This window comes from Stenella coeruleoalba (assembly GCF_951394435.1).
Source record: "Stenella coeruleoalba genome assembly, chromosome: 3".
NCBI classification, from domain to species: domain Eukaryota; kingdom Metazoa; phylum Chordata; class Mammalia; order Artiodactyla; family Delphinidae; genus Stenella; species Stenella coeruleoalba.
The window spans coordinates 85,221,575-85,242,621 of NC_137148.1; the positions used below are offsets into that span (position 1 = coordinate 85,221,575).

At 33.4% G+C, this 21,047-nt stretch overlaps 1 pseudogene across 1 annotated transcript; it reads left to right on the plus strand.

Moving 5' to 3' along the window:
* The first annotated feature begins 17,951 nt into the window (after positions 1–17,951).
* Positions 17,952–18,502, plus strand: LOC307184206 (ferritin heavy chain-like; annotated as a pseudogene). The gene has a single exon. The product of its transcript is annotated as a ferritin heavy chain-like (transcript).
* The last annotated feature ends 2,545 nt before the right edge of the window (positions 18,503–21,047 follow it).

Below are 21,047 nucleotides of genomic sequence, written 5' to 3' on the forward strand. Positions count from 1 at the left end.
ACAGGTAACTCTTTCACCTAATTTCATAGAGACAGAGAAAGTTCAGCAAAATGAAAGGATAGAGGAATTCGTCTCACAAGAGAAAACTTCTGAAAAAAAATGAAACAAATAAACAATTTACCAAATAAAGAATTCAAAGCATTAGTAATAAAGAATGCTAACTGAATTAGGGAAAAGAATAGATGAAAAGAGTGATAATTTTAACAAGGAACTATAATATATAAAAATAAACAGTCAGACCTGAAGAATACAAAAACTGAAATGAAAAAAACAAAAAACAGTGAAACGAAAGAACAGCAGACCAGGTGATAGAGAATAACACATAAGCAATCTGGAAGATAGGATAATGGAAATCATACAATTAAAACAGCCAAAGAAAAACAAATTTAAAAAAATGAGAACAGTATAGGGTACCTCTGGGACAACATCAAGTGTACCAACATTTGCATTATAGGGGCCCCAGAAAAAGAAAAGAGAAAGAAGGGGTTCAAAAATGTATTTGATGAAATTATGGCTGACAATTTCCCAAACCCAGAGAAGGAAACAGATATCCAGGTACAGGAAGCACAGAAGGTCCCAAACAAGATGAACCCAAACAGACCCACAAGATATATCATAATTAAATTGCAAAATTTAGAGGTGAAGAGAGGATTCTAAATGTAGCAAGAGAAAAACAAAGAATCATACATAATGGGATTCCCATAAGGCAATCAGCTGATTTTTCTGCAGAAGCTTTGCAGGCCAGAAGGGAGTGGCATGCTGTATTCAAAGTGCTCAAAGAAAAAACCTGTAATGTAGGATACTCTACCCAGCAAGATTATAGTCTAGAATTTAAGGAGAGATAAAGAATTTCTTCGACAAGCAAAAACTAAGAGTTCATCAATACTAAACATATCTTACTCAGTACTTTGTAATAACCTATAAGAGTAAAAAGAATCTGAAAAAGATTATATATATATATAATCGGAATCACTGTTCTGTACACCTGAAACTAACATAACATTGTAAATCAGTTATGCTTCAATTAAAAAAAAATACCAAACATACCCTAAAAGAAATGTTAAAGGGTCTTCTCTAAGTGAAAAATAAAAGGCCATAAGAAGAAGTAAAAGTCTGTAGGAAAGGAAAAATTCCAGTATAGTAAAGGCAAATATGTAACAAAAGCTGAGGATCAACCACTTAAATAAACTATTACAAAGATTAAAAAACAAAATATTATAAAATCAATAGGACTACAATAACCAGTAAAAGACTAAACATGAAGATGTAAAATATGACATAAAAAATTATATATGACAAGAATGAATTCATATTCTGCAAAAGAATGTTTTCATCCCATTAAAAAGAAAACCATTAGAGAGTTGGGATAGTATTGCTTATTCCATATTTTATGCTATTAATATTGTATAGAATTCAATACTGCTGCTTCATCTGTACCATTTTTCTAGATTCCACATATATGTGTTAATATATGATATTTGTTTTTCTCTTTCTGACTTACTTCACTCTGTATGACAGTCTCTAGGTCCATTCACATCTCTACAAATGACTCAATTTCATTCCTTTTTATGGCTGAATAATGGGGTGGGATGAATTGGGAGATTGGGATGGACATATATACACTAATATGTATAAAATAGATAACTAATGAGAACCTGTTATACAGCACAGGGAACTCCACTTCACTGTACAGTAGAAAGTAACACAACATTGTAAAACACTATACCCCAATTTAAAAAAAAAGAATTCAATAATGTCATTTGATTAACTAATTTTGTTATAATATTTAAATTGCTGTTTTAACAACTATACTTCCATTCCAATAAAGAATTCTCAGCCATTTAAACTTTGATCTATTTTGCTTATTGGGTGATAATGCAAGTGAAATGATAAACTGAAAATTTAACAAATAACTTATTTATAGACATAAAATGTTAAACAAAATGAACCATTCATGATAGTAAAGAAGAAATCACCCAGTCATTATATCTCATATACAATGTTTAAGAAGTTGTTAAATAAGCAAAACATGTTTTGACCAACATAATCCTTCGTTTAAAAATTTCAAAAATATATGAGCAGAATTGTTTTACTTACTATATTCTTTTGGAATACCATCAGACTATCTGAGAACCACTGTATGAAACATCAGCGGTGGTCCATAAAAATATGTTGGTGTTCCCTTTACTATGTAAGGCCAGATGAATTTATTCCTTTGTCAAAGCATATAATACTTTGGGGTATGCTTTCAGTTAACCTCTCTTTTGTTGGTTTTCTCTACTACCATAGAAATCCAAGCCTCAGTGTTTAGGAAAATGTCATGAATGCTCATTAATAACCACATATCTTGTGTTCAATGGAACAGCTGGAAGCTGTTTGATAGATGGAAGGAAGGTAGAAACCAAGAAAAGGATCTCCAATATGGTAGACACTCCATTCAATCCAAACTAGTTCTCAGTAGTTTATTAGACCAGTGCTTCTCAAATTTTAATGAACATAAGATAACCTCCCAAAATGTAAATTCTGTGCAATAGGTCTGGGATGGGGCCTGAGATTCATATTTCTAACTAACATTTACACACTGGAAATATCAGTACAAACTGATAAAATTGTATTTATGTGTACATTTTTCTGTGTTGTTCATTGGTATGATAGGCATTTTTTCCCTCTCATTCCCCAGATCTTTCCCTGATATGCTCACTAGCTATTCTTTATCACAGGTTTCCCAAAGTATAAGATTCTTAAATTTTTGCCTCATGTCCCTGACCCTGATAAAATCCCTAATGTAGTAAGTGTGATTAGGCAAAAGTAATTTTACATATTATTTTTATTATTTCTAAATTTTATTATTTTTCTATTGTGTGTTATAATTTCTGATAGGCTGTACAATTTTTTCTTTCTGGTCTATTTTAGAATTAAATTTATGAAATACTGAAATTATGGTGGATGAAAAAATTTTACACAAGCTAAATAATTTTATTATAGATAAATGTATACATATTCCTATAATGATGAAATTTCATAAATAGTTCTATTGGTTGTTGGAATATCAATGGCAATTTTGAATACTGTTGCATTAAATGTAAATAGGAACCATTTATAGAGATTATAACACAAAAACCTTTTTAACAAATCTTAAGGAAAAAACCTTCAAACAATGAATTTGACTCTGAAGATCTTAAATAGCACATTTATCAAACAAATCAAGGGATCAAGAAAACTTTTATAATATTCATGTATTATAAAGATAAGAATTTTGTTCAGTATTTTCATTTAAAATTCTCATTTTTAGAAGGAATTTAAGAATGTGTATTCATGGCTAAGATTTGATATTGACATGTAACTAATAATATCCCTGTAAAGCCCTAAGTCAAAGTCATTACCCTTCTATGAATTGCAACCTTATTCCACTTCTATCACATTTCATTTAATCTCTTTATCATTTACTCACAAGTGCAAACTTAAAAAAGTGTTTTCGCTGTTCCCTGGAATATCCAAGGTCTAATAGGAGCAGTAAATCAAGTGATAAAGTGTTACCAAATGTCATACGCTTTTCTTTGAATCACCATTAAAAGTCTCTAAACAGCCAATGCTTCTGCATACACTAAGGGTTTTGACTAATAATATTACTTCCATTTTATCTACATATGTATATATGTATCTATCTGTTTACCTACTTACCTATACCAATACAACTGTATCCATCACTGGCATAGCTATCAAGTGGTTAAGGATCAGATTTTGTAGAGCATGGTAGATAAAAGCTCTGATATTTTACTTCACAATTGATAAGATGCCATCACGTGAATTTGGTGAAGGGAGCAACAAACTGACTTACATGCCAAAAGGGCCAACAGTCCTGTTGTAGAAAAGAAGTGGAAGCAGAGAGATCAGTTAGGAAGTTTTTATAGTAACTGGGACAAAAAGTGATGGTGGCTTGGACCAATGTGGTGGCAGTGGAAGTGCTGGAAATGGTGTTTGGCAAACATCTCAAAGTTGGAGGTGGCCAGAATTTCTGATATACTGGGTATGTGATGTAAGACAAAGAAAGGAATCCAAAACTTTTTTGCCTAAAAAACTTGAGTTTATGGAGTACTAATTATTTCAATGAGGAACATGGGAGGAAAAAACTGATTTAAGATGATGTTTCCATTAAAGATAAGTACAAAAACTGAAAATACCTTAGAATTTGTATTTCTTTTCTTTTTTTTTTTTAATAGAGATTTTAATGCTGGCAATTTTTTTTTTTTTTTTTTACAAAGGTGTGGGAAGTACATGTTCTTATGGTGGAAGGTTAGTGTAGTGCTTATTAATATTGTTCACAAATTATCTCCAGATTCCTGACAATTTTGGAGATAGGTGTGGCCGAGTGACATTCTTAAGCTAAAAAAATGTGAAAAGAAGCTCTTTATCTCTGCCAACAGCAGCTAACAATGTTCCAATTGTGGATGCTCTATACCTTTGCATCTCTGGTTTAGATTGACATGAAACAGAATCCCCAGATTATCCCAGTGGTGGACATGTAGTGTGAGCAATAAATATACCAGTGAGATGTTGGAGTTCTTTGTTATGACAGTTTAAACAATCACTTCCTGACCCATAATTTTTAACTACTGAAAGACTAGTTGGCAGTTTAGAATGGCTTGGTTTTTCCCTTCTTCCTGTATTCAGATCCTTTGCCTGTGTCTTCCATTAGAGGAATGCAATGGGGAAGTCAGCTGGCAAAATGGATTAGGAAACGTAATTTACATTTTCTAACTTGAAGGTAAAAATGAGGTATGGAAGGATGGGTGTTGTACTAAGAGACAAGACACTATTTGGCACTGTCCACTATGTTGGTTATTCAGTCAAAGAGAATAACCATGCTTCTTCCTAATAGGATGTAACTATCCTTCATGCACAGGAAGATATTTCACTCTTCCAAACAAGGAAGACCAAAGTTTTCAGTCACTGCATCTATCTCTGAGTAATATCAATTTATCTTCCAGTTTATTTTCCACTGATAAGGATGTAATCACTTTTTTAAAGCAATTATGTTAGCTAACTAATCCCAAAAGATCTGTTTCCTCAGAGCCCTTCTGGCTCAAATATTATATCAGTCAGTCTTCAATCATAAAAACAAACTACTCAAGAAATACAAACGGAGGTAATTTAGAGAATTTCGTTTTCAATAGTTTGAAGCACTGAAGGAACAAAAAGGGATAGGTGAGGTTAGCAAATAATGAACAATTGCAGGAAGACACTATTACTGTTAGAGCTGGAGAAGCACAGGGAGAATGGTGTCACTCCAAGCCTGGGATTGTTCTCCCAGTTGAAGCTTCTGCTTGCTGTGTTTGAACTGGTTAAGCAGGAAACCAGGAGCTCACTCACATTCCTTGTTTTTGCAAATGCTACTACTGCCTTAAGTACTGTTACCACATTCCTGTCGCTGTCTCCACTGTTGCTGTTATTACTGCATCTCAAGTTTTTTTCACTACCACCATCCCCACTAGCACAGCTGGGACAACCATTGTTAGAGACACTCAGAAGCCATAAAAGTATTTTATAATTTTACCAGCTTCCAATCTCCTGCCACAGTCTTATATTAGCAGAACCTAACAGAAAGCCACTGGAAAGAGAGTCTGTGATATATAGTTTGTATCACACCAGGCAGGAATGGTGACTGGTTTAGACAGATTCCTAGGATACTAACAGATATCAGATAGTAGGCTACAGAAGAGTGAAGAAAATAGCTTGAGGCAGGCCACATTTTATATGCTGGGTGGATATAAATGTCTAAAATTCAAGGGAAAGTTCTGGAATGGAAATAATTATTTCTCTATAGGTCATATGATCACCCAAAGAATAACCGTAAAAAGAGAAGAAAATTTGTGACAGGACACAATCTGAGGTTACTCTTCAAAATGCATAGCAGCAAGAAGAAAAGTTCTATCAAAGGAGATTCAGAAGGACTGAGAAGAAAACAAAGATACTGCTATTGCAAATTTAATAAAAACGATGTTTCAAAAATCAGGAAGCAATCATGTCAAATGCTGCTGATCTTCAGAAAAAATTAGGGCTGAGAACTAACCCATAGTTTGGACAATATGGAGGAATTAGTAACATTGACGGTAGCTTCTGCTGGCAAATGCTGGGGACAATTAGATGAGATTTAAGGAGAACAGGAGGAGAGGAAGCCATGACTCTGAATATGTACAGTAGTTAAGCCATCTCATTTGAAATGAGAGAAGTATATTAAAAAAGCGGTAAAAGCTGGAGGAGAATGAAGATCAAGGGAAAGCTGTTCTTTTACCTTTATTTTTAAAGTGGGAGATAATACGAAATATTTGTCTGCTCATAGGAATGATACAGTGTAGAGAAGAAACTGTTTTAGAAGGCAGAGATGAGAAGACTTTTTTCCAAAATAAATATACAGATGGCCAATAGACACATGAAATAATGCTCAATATCACTAATCATCAGTGAAATGCAAATCAAAACCACAATGAGATATCACCTCACACCTGTAGAATGGCTATCATCAAAAAGACAAAAACAAACAAGTGTTGGCAAGGATGTGGAGAAAAGGGAACCTCCTGCACTGTTGGTGGGAATATAAATTAGTGCAGCCACCATGGAGAACAGTATGACGTTTCCTCAGAAAATTAAAAATAAAAACTACCCTACAATACAGCAATTCCACTCCTGGTATTTATCTGAAGAAAATGAAAACAGTAATTTGCAAAGATATATGCACCCCTTTATTTGTTTCAATGTTATTTACAAAAGCCAAGATATGGAAGCAACCTTAGTGTCCATGGATAGATGATGGATAAAAAATATGTGGTAAATATATACAATAGAAAACTACTCAACTGTATAAAAAGGAATGAAATCCTGCTATCTGCGGTAACATGGATGGATCTTGAAGCTATTAGGCTAAGTGAAATAAGTCAGACATAGATAGAAAAATACTGTATAATTTCACCTATATGCATAATCCAAAAAAACAAATGAACAAAAAAAGGAATGAACAAAAAATGAACAAAAAGAAATGAACAAAAAAACTAAAAAATACAGAGAAAAATTGGTAATTGCCAGAGGGAAGGGGAATGGGAGGTGGGAAAAATGTAATGTTTGTTCATTACAAAAATGTAATGTTTGTTCAAAATTACAAAAATGTAATGTTTGTTCAAAATTACAAAAAATGTAATGTTTGTTCAAAATTACATTTGAAAAATGTAATGTTTGTTCATTACAAAAATGTAATGTTTGTTCATTACAAAAAAGTAATGAACAAAAAATGAACAAAAAAATGAACAAAAAAACTAAAAAATACAGAGAACAAATTGGTAATTGCCAGAGGGAAGGGGAATGGGAGGTGGGAAAAATGTTTTAAGAGGGTCAAGAGGTAAACTTCCAGTTATAAAATGTCATGGAGATATAATTTACAGAATGGTGACTATAGTTAAAAACATTATATTGCATCTTTGAAAGATGTTAAGAGTTCTTAAAAGTTCTCATCATAAGAAACTTTGTATCTTTGTATGGTGGCAGATATTTATTGTGATGATTTTGTGATATTGTGATATAAACTTGCAGTATATACAGATATCAAATCAAAATGTTGTGCACCTGAAACTAGTATAATGTTACATCAATTATACCTCAATAAAAAATAAAAGATATTTAAAAAAGAAGCGAGAAAATAAAACTGTAGAAGGAAGTTCCTTGATTTAGTGATATGGGATAGAATCCAATACATAGGGAGAAAGGTTTGCCTTATATAGGAATAATGACATTTTATATATGTAGCAGAAACTAGCTGAAAATATGTATATTTGGTACTGGGAAGATGTAGAAGTCATCTTCTGTTTAACACTTTGTTCTTATTTAAGGGAGAAATGTGAAAGAGAAAAGAATACCCTGATATTCTGAACCAGCTAACACTAACAGCAAGTATTTAGTGTTATTAGAAGCTGGCCTCACAGTCACAGTTAGGTCAAGATGTTCTCTTATTGAACATAAGTAATCTCACAGAATAATATTAGAAAAGGTCACACTGGTGGTGGACATTTTCTATATCCTGATTGTGGTGGAAGTTATACAACTGTATTCAATTACCAAAGTTTAAACTTTACACTTAAAAGAAGTAGATTTTATTGTATGTAAATTATACCTTGATAAAGAAAAAAAAAGTCAGTGAAATTAAAAAGGAATTGAGTCTTTAGGTATATTTCTGAGAACATAAATCAAGATAATTACCACTGAGTGTAGGATCAGGTGAGCATTTCAAAACAAAATCAATTCTTACTCCAAAATAATACCTCACCCTCATTCCACTTCAATATAGAGTACTGAGTTGTCTTAGTTGTACAACTCTAATCTCAGAACTTAGATAAAACTGTATGCATATCTATGCAGTAAAGTCCAATTAATGTCAAAAGCATAATTTCTTGAAAAAATCAAAATTTATATTACATGGGTATTTACAATTGAGATTACTAAAAAAAAGTGGATGTTAGCTCAAAATTGGATAAACTTTTACTTGTGGTGATGTTACCAAGGAAATGCCACCCCTGATAGTCATACTGTCAATTTTTTTCAAAAGCCAAGTTTTCAGAGTAAATTTATTATCTCATACGTACAGTTATCTATAATTATTCTAAACTATTTAAGGACATGTGTGGGTGGGAATATCACTCTAGGACTATGATGAAGTGAGACTAAAACAAAAACAAACAAATACCACCTCATAATCTTGTTTAAGCACAGACAAATTTTGATAACTGTACAAATTACAAAAATACCAAATATCCCTAGAGATTGTTGGCTTCAGGGCACTGACGGAGAAAGATTACCAGTTGAGAAGAAGGTGGATTTTGGAAGTTTAAGGAGATAAAAAATAACCTGCAAAATAGTCACCTAGGAGAATAGGATTATTAATTAACTTCAGTTCTAGAAAGAATAAGTTTTAAATATTGCAGGTAGTGCCCTAAGGATAAGGTAATTGAAATGGAGATTTGGAATGTGTTGCATTTATTATAATGACAAGTTTTAGGGTATCATATTAGGAGTGTAAGATGGAGGAAAAAATCAATAAAAGTGAAGATAAGGAACCAAATTGACAGGATGCTGGATGGATTATTCAAATGTAATGCAATTTTGAAGAATGTTGACCAGGACAGTGATAGAGTAGGTGTCAGTAAAGCAGATACTAAAATTATCCATGAACAAGGAGAACTGACCAGAAAGGCTGCACAAAGAGTAATAATAGGGGTACGGTCTGATCATGTGAACTTCAGTGGAGCTGAGAGAGTGTGTGCGTGTATGTGTGTAGTGCGAGGGGATAGAGGTCTGATAGTCTGAAAGCAGCCGTTAAGAGTAAAAAGAATCACCTACTCTAAAGCGGAAAGATTACCCATCTCATGGGCATAGTGGAATTAGTGACCTCAGAAGAGAGCCAAGGTCATATTAGAAAAAGAAGTTAAAGGAATGATTCAGAGAAAGTTGAGGATTTAAGACATACTTTGATGACAGTCCAGGAGTTCCAGAGGCACATTGAAAGGATTTGTGGATTGGGAATGAGATGGGATATAAGTCAGATTTGGGGATATGTGAAATAATCAGAGGGTTAGAATCTAGTTATTTGAGAATACTAAGACAGAATTCTATCTCTGGTGATGCTAGAAATATGTCATGATAAAACAAGTCCAGATGACCCCTACAGGGAAGCAGATGACCAGTTCTCACTCAAACAAAAAAACACTTATTGGAACTGGTGTCTCAGAATTTTGGGAGAGTGTGGTAAAAATGTAGGAGAAAGAACAAAATTTTGATGTTATAAGGAGCATGCCTCAAATCCCTTTTAGGAGGTAACTATGTACATGAACAAATTATTCAGATTATTTGGCAAAAACGCTAGGAAACTCCTTCCTGCATCAGGAAACTGCTGAAACAAGGGAGATCTGAAAAGATTCAGGGTACAGACACTTTGATAGACATTTGAAGACAAGAATTTTTTTCTGTACAAAATGCACCTTACAGAAAAATGTGTTAATACTAATTCACACAATACAAACATAATACCAGGAATTAGAAATACTAAAAATCTACATTGCATAAAACTTCTAAAAATAAATGCCTTATAGTCTATTCAAAAACTGTTTAAACTGATTTTATGTGTACTTCCATTAGATTAGCTTTGAAACTTGAAATAGTGAATATAATAAAGTCATCATCTCAGCACTGGACTTTCCCGAATTCATGTTAAGATTTTCTTTTTTTTTACATTCATAAGTTACAGACAACTTTTAAAACATTGCCCCTACCAAAAGCATTTCAAGGAAACCAGGATTAAATGCTTAAAGCCTACATTAATTAAAATAATCCAGGCAGTTTTCACTTGTTAGAACAGAACATTTAGTAAAGCAATTTCAACAACTATCACACATTTACTCCCTTTGTGCGTGTGTGTTTACGTGCGTGCACACAGGCGTGAGGGGTATGTGTGCACACACTCACTTGCATGAATGTGAATAATGTATGGACATAATGATGTTTATTAAAGCCATAAAACATAGTTTTTCAGCTTCAGGATAGCAATTCATACTTCTTTCATGTTATATTTAAGATACATTTCTTAGAAGGTAAGCGCTTCTTCATAGTAGCTGATGTACCTTAATAATATTGATACAGAGGAGGGAGGTTACATTGAGGCAGAAATAGATTAAGTGACACGCTTTATAATATTTGAAATGATCACTGTTATCCAGTACCATATGCTTTTTTTCCCCCTCTTCTGCAGTAATTTCCCTTCATTTTTTATATAATAGTGTATCATGAAGTGACTTCCAGGAACATGTCACTGATTAAATCAATGTGGAATGACACAGCACTATCATTCCCATAGTGTTGAAGAACTTCTGGAAATGATTAAAAGGCAGGGCATTCCCTACTGACTGTTGAGGTGAGATGTATACTTTGGAGAAGACAGTTCTATTGAGCAGGTGTCAATTATAAAAGTGTTTGAAAATAGCAACTTTTCTTTTTTTTTGAGGATATTTCAAATACGTGGCTGTTATATCTGATATGATTTTATCATAGGTCTGTAATTTCCTCTACAAATCTCAAATGAAAAGCTCTGAGACAGCATCAGACCAAATTGATATATTTACTATCTGATGTATCTAATGATTTTTAATAAAAATGTATTTTGATTTGAGGAAATTAATTTTATACTGTTAACAACACCAAATGTCAGATGAGCAAAGCTGAAAAAAAAATCGTTATCTGCCTTGAGATTATTGTTAACCCACTTTAATTATATTTTCTACAAACTTTTTTCTTTACATTACCTTATATTTAAAGACCTATTGAGCTTCTCTTGATGGGGCAAGTTAATATTGAGTTACATTTATTTTAAAATACATTGATAATGTACCCGGAATAAAACTGTTATGTTGCTTTATATGTTAAAAGTTTTCTTTCGTTTCTTTCAATCAGAAAGAAAAATACAAAGAAACAACAAAAGACCCCAACTGCAGCCATGTGTTCATAAGCAAATTTCATAAAACTTTAATTCGTGCTATTTGAGTAGCTTTGTGGGGACAGTTTTGAGAGGAAAAGGAGATTTTGTCTGAATGGGACATGTGGTTTACAACCATTTTACTAAAATAAGTACTGGGTATGCATTTCAATTTCATAATTGAAATATGCAGCAAAGTTCCAAAAGTTGATTACTCACTATTCAGATATGCTCTAACATTTTATTTTCAGTTGGAACTATTCAACCAATTCCAGTGATGTCACATAGATTCAAGGTGTAAGGGTTAGTCTGTGATTGCATTTTATTCAGCAAGTGAAAGATTAAGATACACATAGGAATTTTAACTGGATAGCTAACACTGAAGTGTATAATTATTTTTTGTATACTTTATTTTAGAATAGTCTCAACCTCCAATAAACAATGAGATACTATGTCGGGAATAAAGAAATATGCATTATAACCATAATATGTGTCTAGTGGAAGAGTGTTTAAAAAAAAAAAAATCCTTACTTCCCAGAGGCATCTGGTAAATTTCTAGTCTCACTAACAAATTTATTCCCTGTCATCCCTGAACCAGTGTGTGTGTTCCCAGTCCTACAGAAGTCCATGTCAAGAGAGAATGGACTGCCATTACGAGTTCCACACTTTTAGTTAGGGGTTGTCAATCTCCCATTAGTATTTGGGCTTACAGTTGAAAGGGATGAATACCAGATCATGCATTCCAAAACTATCATTTATTTATTTATTTATTTTTTGCGTTATGTGGGCCTCTCACTGTTGTGGCCTCTTCCGTTGCAGAGCACAGGCTCTGGACGCACAGGCTCAGCGGCCATGGCTCACGGGCCCAGCCGCTCCGCGGCATGTGGGATCTTCCCGGACCGGGGCACGAACCCGTGTCCCCTATATCGGCAGGCGGACTTTCAACCACTGCGCCACCAGGGGAGCCCACTATCATTTATTTTTAAAAAACGAATAAACTAAAAATCAAGGAAATTCAATGACAATTAGTCTGATGAGTCTGAAGTGCATTAAGTTATGTAAAACACTTTGGTACAAGTCAAGAACATCGTATGCCTCCCTCATCTCAGAATCATTGTTACTAAAGTCCATAACCAGTCCCCACATGGAATTTAATGACTCAGTATTTACTGTCTTGTGGAAGGCTAGATATTCCCCCAAAATTATACTAATATCTCTTAAGACCTTAAAATTTTTTAATTTAAAAACAAGTTATTAGAAAAAATTTTAAATTAGTAATATATTGGCATGCATATAAGGCTTAAATCTATCAGTGGGAGACAAGTTAAGGGCAAGACAAACCTGAATACAGTTTATCTCAGGCCTTCTTTGTTACCTGTCGGTGGTCATCTTCCCCTTTCTTTTCCTACCCCACAGATTAGATCTTGTGAACCCAGTACCCTATAGACTTGCCATCAATATTTTTTTAAGTCACAGATATTAGCAGGTTAAATTAACCTTACATAAAATTCAAATAACTGAATAAAATGTCTGTAAATTCATTTCCTAATATATATGAACTGAAGACATTTGGAATGGAAGATACAGTATTTTCTAATCTAAGTATATATAAAGAAAAGCTGTCATAAGATCTAAGCACCTAAGACTGTATCTGGCAAAGTTACAAAATTTGTAATAAAAAAGAAGCAAAGAGTGGGAGAGTATTTTTAAGTCTTCAGCATATGGAGTTAGTTCAAAACTGGAAATGGCACAGAATGATTATGAATTACCATTGGATATGATTCAAAATGTAAGCTAATAATAGGCATGTATTAGTTCACCTGCCTAGAAAATTAACTGAGCTATGAAATAAAATGAAGACATTAATGGGACATTTTAATTAGTGATATTATTATGTATACTTAGGACAAATTGTTTGGATAGGGAACTTAATTATCCACTGGAGGATCAAGCAGTAGATGATAAAGCTATATGTTATTATTGCCAGAAACATATTTGCATATTTGCCAAATTTAGCACTTTCTCCAATGTTTCAAAGCCTATCCTACATTTTAGATTTTGATTCATGCTCTTTTCTTTTTCAATGATTTTAACTATTCGAAGTTTCAAATAAAAATCCTTGGAAATTAAATATATAAGACTTGAAAATTATCATATGTTTTTTTCAAACCAAAAATATTTAGTTGATCTCATTTTACATCTTTAGTCTAAGAAAAAATTCTCACATGGTGTAGGCCAAATTCTGAACTGCCTTCTCCACCACCCATGCTTATCTTTTTAAAAACTGTCATCATACATCTTTAGCAAATAATAGGATAAAACTCCTTTTAATGTACTATAATTTTAACAAAAATGCTGGTTTTGTAAAATTAAAATGCTGGTAAGGAAGACATTAATGATGCTTATGAGCCTTTTTATGTCAATTATTACCAGGGTTTTGCACATTCTAATTCATTAATAAATGGGAAAAAAGGGAAGTCATGTTTTATTACCTACCATTACCCTAATAAAATGAGATTTTCTTTCAATGAGAGTATTAAGGGATATTGCCAATTTCCATTTTTCCAGAAAATCCATTTTTACAAAGTGACCTTGGTTTTTTGACCCATTCTGAAAGAAATTTTGCTGTAGTTTTCATATTCATCTTCCTTATGCTTTCCTTATTTAACTCCAGTAGCAGCCATGAATTTAGGTAGAGCTCCTTTCTTCACCTGTCAAATACACTGGAACTATGATCTATTATTGTTTGAATACATCATCATACATCATCTTTTCAAAGTACTTAACTGCTAATACAATTATCCCTGGATTTTATAATGTTCTATTTTACCTGCATAGATTCAACAAATATTTGTCTGGTACCACCCACTGTCCTAGTCACTGGCATCTTAAAAATTTCTATTCCCTTTGAACACACTGTCTTAATCTATATCTCTAATGTTTTATTTTCCTCTCTCTCAATTTACCATTAATTTGCACTCTTTGTGAAATTACACCTTCAGCATCTGTACCCTACCCAATTTTCTCATATTACTTCCCATTAGGTTTTCTCATCTGGATTTTTCTGCTCTATTATTATCTTTGGATATCTACTCTAATAGTTCTCATTGAAGCAAATCTGCACCAAAAAAAACCCCTCTTCTTTTACTTATACAGTTCTTAGGGCCCCAAAACCAAACCATGGTGATTTTTAAATTTCCACATTTTACAGACAACTTAACTTGAACCAGTTCACTTGGCCATAAGTATCTATTATTTTAACATCAATTTCCATTGAATTTCCTTGTGGGAAGTAATTATTCCCAATCTCAGTCTTTATAATTGTAGATGGGTGACCACACCTCTGGATGTTCCTCGCCACAATAAATGATTTAAAGTTGATTATAAAGTTGATTATTTTCTCTGATTCAGACCAAATCAGAGAAACTCAAATCCCAACACCTGGGTTGAAACTATAGTGAATGAAGCACTCTCTTTCATCTAGGTTTGCCTAATCAGTAGAATCAAGCCATTTTGTCTCACCCAGGAGTAACCTCCTTAAAATGAAGCCAACATGGAGAAAATCAGCACTGAGTTACAAATATACCTCTCATGTAATCTTGAGTACATGAGATAATTTATGCTTGGAAACAGCTCTACTACTGAAATGTTCTGTTATGAAAGCCAGAGATTGCTTTACTTATTTATTTGATTTTGATTTGGGTTTATATCAGTTATAAACAAGAGTCCTAAGTTACATTATTGACTTTGTAATCCTCCATGCATATTTTTAATAAACTTTCTTTGTTTTTCTCATAAACCTATAACAATCCAGATAAAAAGCAAGCATTCACAGACCCTGACCATTGCTTAGAATTTCTACTAATCATTTATTTTCTACCCCAAGACTCATTCCCTCCAATAGTTGTCCCATATTCCTCTCCTTGCAGGGTCTCTAATCCCTTCCTGACCTATTCCTTAGCTAACTATTTCATAAGTCAGTGACAACTGTAACTACCATCTACCACTCCCTTCACATCTGATTACCTTTGCCTTCTTGTTTTGAATGTTAACAAAAGACTTGGCTCTTGAGCAGCCACCTTGCAGACATGGGAGAAAAGTCAAGGGAATCAAAGAGATATTGTCTTTGACATCTTTAAACCACTAAACCAATGCTAGCAGCCCTCAAACTCCAGCCCTCAAACTTGTTATATAAAAATATACTCACTTATTTAAGTCATTTATAGTCAAGAATCTGTTACTGTAGCAAAAGCTGCTTACCAATGCAGATGTTTTCCAAATAATGACTGAGAAACATATTTATTTGCTACAACTAATTTAGGAACAATAGGGTGTTTTTCAGACAGTCCATCAGTCAGCGTCCATTAATTGAGCAAATAAACCCACAAACTTTGGCTAAGCTAATCCAGGTGCATTAAAAAAAAAAAAAAAAAGAAATGGAAGAATGGTTTTCAAAATATATTCTATCTTATTGCTATGCATTTATAGTCTGGAGTTACACATTTGGCTGAAAACTAAGGAAGGAAATAAAAATAAAATTGTGTGAGAAAAAGGAGGAAAAGGAAAGAAAAGAAGGAATATTGCAATATACAAAAAATATGTGAGGAGGATAAGGTGTGAAATTTTAGCTAGTGAAAGCAAAGGGTCAAATGATAGATGGTAGACAAACTCTGGACACCTATTCAAGATCTATAAGTGTGACTTCACAAAACATTTGCCAGAGCAGTATAGTAATATGAGACAATAATGGACTTTCAATTCTGGAAAACCTTGATTTAAATGCTAGTTTCACCTCCAACCCTATCTCTGCAACCTACAGTTAATTTACTTAAGTTTTCTCTTTCTAATTCTTATCATTTGTAAACTTGTGAAAACAATACTACATCTGGACTAAAATTAGAAAGTAAGTCAAATGATCCATATTCATTACATAAATGTTTAGTTTTGTTTCACAGCATTCTTCCAAGTTGATTTATCGTATTCTCATTGACTTTCATTTTTATTTTAATTAAAAAAGAACAATAAAAATGTGGGAGTAGGATTCAATGAAATAAAAAAACAAGCATACCATAAAGAAAATCAACAAAGGCACTTTAGTTATTCTTAAAAGCTAATTTATAAACCAAAAAACAAAATTAATCAAGCAAAAAAGAGAAAAGATGCATGAAAACTACTAATTTTATGGGCATTAATAAAAAGGAAAATAAAAATAATTATGATAAACTTTACACCAAATATTTTGTATTTCAGATGAATTTAACAATATTTTAGGAAAACACAATTTACCAAAACTGACAAACAGAATATTACTATATTTAATAAATATATCAGAATGTGTACCAAAATTTACTCAATGAGATTGCCAGGTCAAGTTGGTGTCACCTACATAATTTCCAGACAGTTAAGGAAGAAATAATACTGATTATACACAAACTACTCAGCAAAGTTTTCTATGTGTACAATATAACTTAGTTACTGGACAATGATATTACAAAATAAGAAAATTATAGGCTAACCTTTCACATAAATATAGATGTAAAATTTCAAAACAAAATATTAACATATCAAATCTATCTTTATCTATCTACCCACCTATCATCTATCTACTTAACTAAAATAAATATATCTCAACATAATTTGCTTCCAAGAAACACAATACAGAAACATCAAGCAATGTAATTCACCATATTAATAAGGTAGAAAATCATACATATGGTATCTATTGAAAAGTGTATATGTAGTTGCAAAAATATCATTTAATATAATTCACAAACATTCAAAGATGCTAAGAAAATTTGGAAGATTTATCTTAATCTCATAAAGAATGTTCACTTAAAAAACAAACAAAAACAAGAGCAAAAACAGATTCAGTAAAGAATAAAGTACTGAAATCTTTCTGAAATCCAGAATAAAAAAGGTATACTCAATAAAACACACCAAGATTGTGTTGGATATATTGTCAGTAAAACAACACAAGAAAAAAATAATAATTTGCTATTTATAAATGACAATTTTGTAAATAAAAAAGCTTGGTGTATACAAGTATTTATATGTATGCCTATCTATATACTTATCTTGTTAGCTATCTAGATATATTTATACTTCTATATAACTACAAAAATTTTGGGTATAAAATGATACCATTTTTAATAGCATACAAAAATAAAATATCAAGCTAAGAAAACATGATGTACAGAACAATGTTTTATAGTTATTCTAAGTTAAGAAATATTAAAAAGAGAACTAGACAGTCTTCGTGGAGAGTAGCCATGGTTTCCTGCTTCAACAGTGCTTGGACGGAACCCGGTGCTCTTCCCCCGCTCTGGCCAGACGCTCAGAGCCAGCCCTCGCCACCACCTCACAGTGCCCTCTGACCGCCCTAAGGTCCCTGCCGCCGTTACAGCACCATGCAGCCACTGCCACCACTTCACCTCAGCCGCCCGCCATGACGACCGTGTCCCCCTTGCAGGTGTGCCAGAACTACCACCAGGACTCAGAGAACACCATCAACCGCCAGATCAACCTGGAGCTCTACACCTCCTACGTCTACCTGTCCATGTCGTACTATTTTGACCGCGATGATGTGGCTTTGAAGAACTTTGCCAAATACTTTCTTCACTAATCTTGTGAGGAGAGGGAACATGCTGAGAAACTGATGAAGCTGCAGAACCAACGGGGTGGCTGAATCTTCCTTCAGGATATCAAGAAACCAGACTGTGATGACTGGAAGAATGGGCTGAATGCAATGGAATGTGCGCTACACTTGGACAAAAGTGTGAATCAGTCACTACTGGAACTGCACAAACTGGCCACTGAGAAAAATGACCCCCATTTGTGTGACTTCATTGAGACTCATTATCTGAATGAGTAGATGAAATCCATTAAAGAATTGGGTGACCATGTAACCAACTTGCACACGATGGGGCCCCCGAATCTGGCATGGCACAGTATCTCTTTGATAAGCACACACTGGGAAATAGTGATAATGAGAGCTAAGCCTTAGGCTGGCTTCCGTAGCCACAGGGGTGACCTCCCTTTTCACCAAGGCAGTGCATGCATGTTTGGGTTAACTTTACCTTTTCTGTAAGTTGTACCAAAACATCTACAAGTCCTTTCCTTAGTACCATTCCTTCAAATAAAGTAATTTGGTACCCCCCCCCAAAAAAAAGAGAACTAGATAAATGGAGGGATAGGGAATGTTAATGGATTGAAAGACTCAATATTATAAAGATATTAATTCTGTATAGAGTTGTCTCATTATAATCAAAATAACATGTTGTTTATAAGAAAGATTCTGACAAGCTGGTTTTAAAGATATGGCAATTCTAAAAATGCTGGGTTTTAGAATACGTTCAAACTTAAGTTGTTAGCAACTTAAAATAGATTGCTATAAAGTAAGTTATTTTATGAAAGCCTCTTGTTAACCACAAAGCAAAAATCTAGAGAGGACACACAAAAGATGGAGTCTATGAATACCAATTGAGAAAATAATCAAATCACAAAGAAAGAGAAAAAAGAAACAGGAATTATAAAACAACACAAAACAACAAAATGACAATAGTAACATACCTATCAATAAACTTCAATGTAAATGGACTAAATTCTCCAATCAAAAGACTAGACTCATCTGTTTGCTGCCTACAAGAAATTCACTTCAGATATAAGGACAAACATAGACTGACAGTGAAGGGATAGAAAAGGATATTCCATACAAACAGAAACCAAAAGAAAGTTGGGGTAGATATACCAGACAAAATAAAGTTTAAGATAAAGACTCTCATAAGAGACAAAGATCATCACATAATGATAAAGGGGTCAAACAAGAGAATATAACATTGTTTAAGTATTGATGCACTCAGTATAGAAATACCTAGACATACAAAGTATGAACATACGTAAAGGATGAAGTAGACAGCAATACAATAATAGTAGGGGGCTTTTATTCCCCATTAACATCAGTGGATAGAGGACCTATACAGAAAATCAGTAAGGAAACATTGACTTTAAACAATGTGGTAGTACAGGTGGATTTAACAGATATATATATATAACATTCTACCAAAATGCAACAGAATACATATTCTACTCAAGCACATATGAAGTATTCCCAGGACTGATCATATGTTAGGTCAGAAAAGAAGTCTTAATACACTTAAGAAGATGAAATCATATCAATCATTTTTTTTGACCACCCACTGTATAAAATAAAGAAAACTGGAAAATTCATAAATATATGGAGATTGAACTGCATGCTATCATACACACAATGACTCAAAGAAACTAAAAGAGAAATACAAAATTACCTTGAGACAAATGAAAATGGAAATACAACCTACCTAACCTTATGGGATGTAGCAAGAGCAGTTTGAAGAGGAAAGTTCATAGGGATAAATGTCTGCATCAAGAAACAAAGATCAAAATAAACAACCTAACTTTACATATCAAGGAAATAGAGAAAGAACAACAAATGAACTCTAAAATTGGTAGAAGTAAGTAAAATATGAAGATCAGAATGGAATCAATGAAATACAGACTAAAACATTAATAGAAAAGATCAATGAAACTAAGATCTGGTTATTTAAAAAATAAACAAAATTAACAAATCTTTAGCTAGATACACAAAGAAAAAAGAGAGGACTCAAACAAATCAGAAATGAAAGAGGAGATGTTACAACTGATACCACAGAAATACAAAGGAATATAAGAGACTACTATGAAAATTTATCCACCAACAAATTAGATAACCTAGAAGAAATGTAAAAATTCCTAGAAACATTCAACTTACCAAAACTGAAACATGAAGAGAATATTTGAACAGACCAATCACTAGTAAGGAGGTAATCAGTAATCAAAAAACCTCCCAACAAGAACAACAACAGGGCTTCCCTGGTGGCGCAGTGGTTGAGAGTCTGCCTGCCGATGCAGGGTACACGGGTTCGTGTCCCGGTCCAGGAAGATCCCACATGCCATGGAGGGCCTGGGCCCATGAGCCATGGCCGCTGAGCCTGTGCGTCCGGAGCCTGTACTCCGCAACGGGAGAGGCCACAGCAGTGAGAGGCCCGCATACCGCAAAAACAACAACAACAACAACAACAAAAAGTCCACGACTAGATGACTTTACTGGTGAATTCTACCAAATATTCAAAGAAGAATTAATACCAATCCTTCTCAAACTCTTCCAAAAATAAATTAGGAAACACTTCCAAGCTCACTTTATGAGGTCATGATTACCCTGATACCAAAACCAGACACAAGATAAGAAAATCACAGGCCAAAATCCTTGCTGAACATAGATGCAAAAATCCTCAACACCATATTGGCAAACTGAATTCAAAACTACATTAAAAGGATTATACACCATGATCAAGAAGAATTTATTCCATGGATGCAAGGATGGTTCAATGTCCACAAATCAATGTGATATACAATGTTAACAAAATTAAGGATAAAAAAAATCATATTATCTCAAAAGACTCAGAAAAAACATGTGACAACATTCAACATCTGAAGTGAGTTTACTGTTGGCAGCATACAGATGGGT